The following is a 5051-nucleotide window of genomic DNA, read 5'->3' on the forward strand; positions in this document are numbered from 1 at the left end:
CGGTGCGCGGGGCGGGGGCTCCCTCCCTAATCCCTCCCTGTGGTCGCGCGAGGGAAGCTTGACATATTTTTAATTAAATGCCACTTAGTGCGTGTGCTGGCGCCACCTTACGGAAAATTTATGAACTTATGTTGGTTAATGGAATAATATTTGAAAAAAATAAATAAATGATTAAAACAGAAAAAATATCTAAGTAAAAATTTCAAAAGAGATTGCATCGGCCGGGAATCGAACCCGGGCCGCCCGCGTGGCAGGCGAGCATTCTACCACTGAACCACCGATGCTGATGGATGAATGTGCAAAACATAACTACTGGTAGTAAGTCCTTGTGTTTAGATACAACTATCATCATCATCATCATTATCAGCCCCTATCTGTCCACTGCTGGGTATAAGCCTCTTCCCTATCAGGCCATCTCTTCCGGTCCTGTGCGACTTGTGCGAGTCTAGTGAAGTCTAGTGTCTAGTCTAGTGTCTACCGGCCACCTATACAATGTCATCAGATACAACTATACAATAAGGTTAACTGCTCGTGCAGCTGTATATAAAATACTATTACCTTGTCATATCTAACTTAGTGCCAATTTCTCCATTGTCGACTTATCTAACCGACAGGGATTGATTTATAAATTAAACGTCATCTCCATATAAAATTCATGACAGATGTGTCAAAAGTTAACCACTACTCGCTGGTTATGCTCTAACCGAGAATGGAGAAATTGGCACTAAGTGCACTAAGTGCCAATTTCTCATAAACAAATATTTACGGTTTCTGATTTATCAGTTATCACTATCACTATGGATGGACCAGTTCGGTGGTATGGTAGGTACCTAACATGTGTCCTACTGCCTAACTTTCAAACATTAGTAGGATCAGTAAAATGTAATTAGCTGTTTGCGTATTATTTCTGGCTTTTCCTTTGTGCATATCAAGTAGGTACTTACTAAATAAAATTCACTTCTAGCTGAGTATGTACTTCTTAGATAAGATCTCTAACGTACCCTTCACTACCAAAGTCCTCTGTGTTTACAAAGGCAACTACAAAACACTTGAATCTAGCAACAAACAAACTATACGTGGAACTATTGCTATAGAGGCCGCCATAAAGGCGAAGTCGCGTGGATTTCCCGCCATTCGCCCGCCCCGCGCCACGCGAGCCGCCCGCCCAGAGCGCGGGAAATTCAAATCTCGAACGCCGAGTCGAAGTCCTTGTTCCGAGATGCTCGTTCTGTTTTTAAATCGATTTGGCGGAAATGTGCAAAGACTAAAGACTCCTTGGTGAATTTTATTGAGTGAGCGACGTAAACGGACTTTATCGATACGCGTCGAGTTTTACTGCGCGTACTTTTTATAGTTGGCAAAGTTAGCGATTACTAAAATTAAAACTTGAAGTTTGTATTAACTAGTTATTAAGGTCTTGTTGTAATTTATTGTAGGAAGTTTAGAGCGTTGTACTCGTAAAAGTATTGCTTGAAAGTAACAAGATTAAATCTAATCTCAGCTTATAATACGGTAGTAATAATCCCTGTTACCAATTTAACTCTATAATAATATAATAATCCTAGTATAAAATCGCTTATCTAAAATAAGTATTAATTTTCGCCTATAAAAATAATAATTAAAAAAATTAAAAAACCGACTTCAAAAAACCACTAAAATGTAAGAAATAATTTAAGGTTTACACAAATTCTACTCGTATGAGACAGTACAAATATACCTAAGCAGGAACTGTTCTTTTTTGAAGTTGGTGCCATATTTCTTCAGATTACTTTGTCACCGCACCAACATCAAAAAAGAACAGTTCCTGCTTAGGTATATTTGTACTGTCTCATACGAGTAGAATTTGTGTAAACCTTAAATTATTTCTTACATTTTAGTGGTTTTTTGAAGTCGGTTTTTTAATTTTTTTAATTATTATTTTATTTTGTTATAAGAACTATATTTACGTTCTTAATTTCATTAGAATCGGTTAATATGTGCCCAAAATTGAAATTCATACCCTGTTTTTACCCCTTTACCCACCCTTGGGGGTGAGATAAAATTCTGAAAAAAAAAATGGGACCACCTGGAAGCTCAACCCAATACAACAAAAAAAGAATTTTCAAAATCGGTTCATAAACGGCGGAGTAATCGGTGAACATACATAAAAAAAAATATAAAAAAAAAAAAAAAAAAAAAAAGATCCCGACGAATTGAGAACCTCCTCCTTTTTTTGAAGTCGGTTAAAAATAGTTTTAAAATAGCAATAAAACTCAATGTAACGGTGTAAATATAAAACTTTTTAAACGGTAGTTCTGAACGTGGAACAGTTTAAAAACTACATAAAGTTGTCGATGGACTAACAGCCGCTCGCTGGACGGAAACGGACTCTCTCGAGCAGTTGATATGGTTTAATATTGTTTGTTGATGGGTTGTTAGTACATTCGCGCGGTGATGGTGCGCGTCTAAATATTTATGGAACGTTGCTGCTGCCGGACTAGCGCGCACACAAGTGCTCGTCAGGTGAGTAAGCGCTTTTTTACTCTAACTGTACATTATTTGAATGCTCTTTTGGAAAAGACACAAACTAATATGTACCTATTTAGAATGTTTTTTTATGTATTGGCAATCAGGAATTTTAATTATTTTAGTTTCAAGTTTCAGCATGTAAGTATATTGTAAAGGATGCAATTTTAATATTACTTAAATTCAACCTAAGTCTCGCTGCCTTTTTAGGGTTCCGTAGCCAAAATGGCAAAAACGGAACCCTTATAGTTTCGTCATGTCCGTCTGTCCGTCTGTCCGTCTGTCCGTCTGTCACAGCCGATTTACTCGGAAACTATAAGTACTACAGTGATGAAATTTGATGGGAATATGTGTTGTATGAACCGCTACAAAAATATGACACTAAATAGTAAAAAAAAAAATTGGGGGTGGGGCCCCCCATACATGTAACTGAGGGATGAAATTTTTTTTTTCGATGTACATACCCGTGTGGGGTATCAATGGAAAGGTCTTTTAAAATGATATAAAGTTTTCTAAAAAACATTTTTCTTAAAGTGAACGGTTTTTGAGATATCAGCTCTCAAAGTCGTAAAAAGTATGTCCCCCCCCCTCTATTTTTATAACTACGGGGTATAAAATTCTAAAAAAAATTGAGGTGATGCATGCTAATTAACTCTTTCAACGATTTTTGGTTTGATCAAAGTATCTCTTATAGTTTTTGAGATAGGTTGATTTAATTGCTGCTACGGAACCCTTTGTGCGCGAGCCCGACTCGCACTTGGCCGGTTTTTTTAAATAAACAAATGAGTAGGTAGTACCACTAAATGTTGAAAACATCGTTCCTCTGAAAATAATAAATTTTATTAAATTCAGAGCCGATTAAAATTTAATTACAGGTAGAGCTTTGTTTATCTAGAGAGCTTTCTTCTAACTAATATTCAAAGCAATTTTTGTAGTTTATTAGGTATTATTTCTCAATATGCTTCCTCATAATGATAAGAATATTATTAGGTATGTAGGTGTACCTACAGTTTATCTTGTACAAGAGTAGGTAATCCTAATCCTGATTCTAACTTCCTAAGTTTATTATGTGTCTGTCTGTCTGTGTGTTACTCTTTCACGACAAAACTACTGGACGGATTTGTATATGATCTAGACCCTGAGAAAGAACATAGGCCACTTTTAATCCCGGAATTACCATGAGAAAACTTTTTAAGGCAAAGTGAAGCTCGTGGGAACAGATATTATACTATAAGTCAATGTACTTTCAGAATAAATTAATCATTAAGTAACGCTAAAATAATCTACGTAGACTATTCATCTATGACCGGTCAAACATTGTCTACGGCACGGCACCGTCCGTGGTTGTACGCAGCACGTGCGTGTCCGCAATGTCTCGTACGTTCCACCACGCATTGTCATTCCGCGCGGCCGGCTCATTAGCCTCCGCGCTGCTGGGACCACCACCGCCGCCGCATGTCATAGGGGTGACAGTTTATCAGTGAGACACCTCATTTAAATCATACCTAATTAAGTTATTGATTAATTTTAAGATATGCAAGACTACACGTTGCACGTAGGTAAGTATAGTTCAGACTGTCGGGTACGTTCGAAGGCATACTGCTCGGTCAGTTATAATAACCTATTAAGCCCCTTGTTCCTGTAGTAATCTTTGAACAAGCTGTCATATGTATGTTGAGTCATTTTTATTACACAAGTATCGCTTTGGAATTAGTGTTATTCACAATGCACATAGATATAGGGTCTACGTATGTACATAAGAACCCCAAATTCCTGTAAAGTATACTCAGAGCATGAACATGAAGTATAAAGAGGAGAAATAAACGTGTTCTACATTCTAGAACAGAGCCTTCAAAACTTAACTTTGGCTTAACTCCAAGTAGGCAGCTGAAATTACATAACCATTTAAAATGTGCCTGAAAGTCATGCATATTAGATTCCTACTAATGTGATGTGACTTACTCCACTTTAACATTTCAATTACTTACTAAGATCTAGCCTGCTAGACGTAGCATCTGTTACAAACGCTAGGCTTTACAACTAGGTCAGTTTAGCGCACTAACTCGAACCCTAACAATCTGGATCTAGACGAAATCCTGGTTTAGGGTCATTTAGCAAATAGCGGCAAACACTTAAGTCCGGGCTAAGTTCCACATTAGAACGCTGAGTTAAGACCCAAAGTGAGGCTTGCCCGTTAAAATAATCTCTTGGATTATCAAGATGGATGTGGAGGCCGAGACGCGCGGTACCGACGGGGACAAAGCCTCGTAGAGTATTAAATAGAGCATTTTGTGGAGCCGAAAGGTTTTACGTGCTCATCTCGCCCTTATTAAGGTCAAAGTGCACCGTTAGCGGGGTCTGATGGCGGGATGTGCTGACCTAGGGGCAGGACATTCGGCGATTAACCCGCGGATTACACCAATCGTCTTTTGAGGTTTTATAATAAGGTTGCAGAGCTTACATGGTGAAGATAGCACGTTGGTAAAATAGCTGAAGTATATGGCATTGATTTAAAAAAAAACTTTTACAATATTATAAAGCTTCTA

The 5051-nt window shown here is 37.8% G+C and overlaps 1 non-coding gene across 1 annotated transcript; it reads right to left on the reverse strand.

Annotated features, from left to right (window-relative positions):
* Positions 1-213: 213 nt before the first annotated feature.
* On the reverse strand, positions 214-284 carry Trnag-gcc. The gene has a single exon. It is a non-coding gene; the product is annotated as a tRNA-Gly (tRNA).
* Positions 285-5051: the final 4767 nt, after the last annotated feature.

This window comes from Plutella xylostella, chromosome 29 (assembly GCF_932276165.1).
Source record: "Plutella xylostella chromosome 29, ilPluXylo3.1, whole genome shotgun sequence".
NCBI lineage: Eukaryota > Metazoa > Arthropoda > Insecta > Lepidoptera > Plutellidae > Plutella > Plutella xylostella.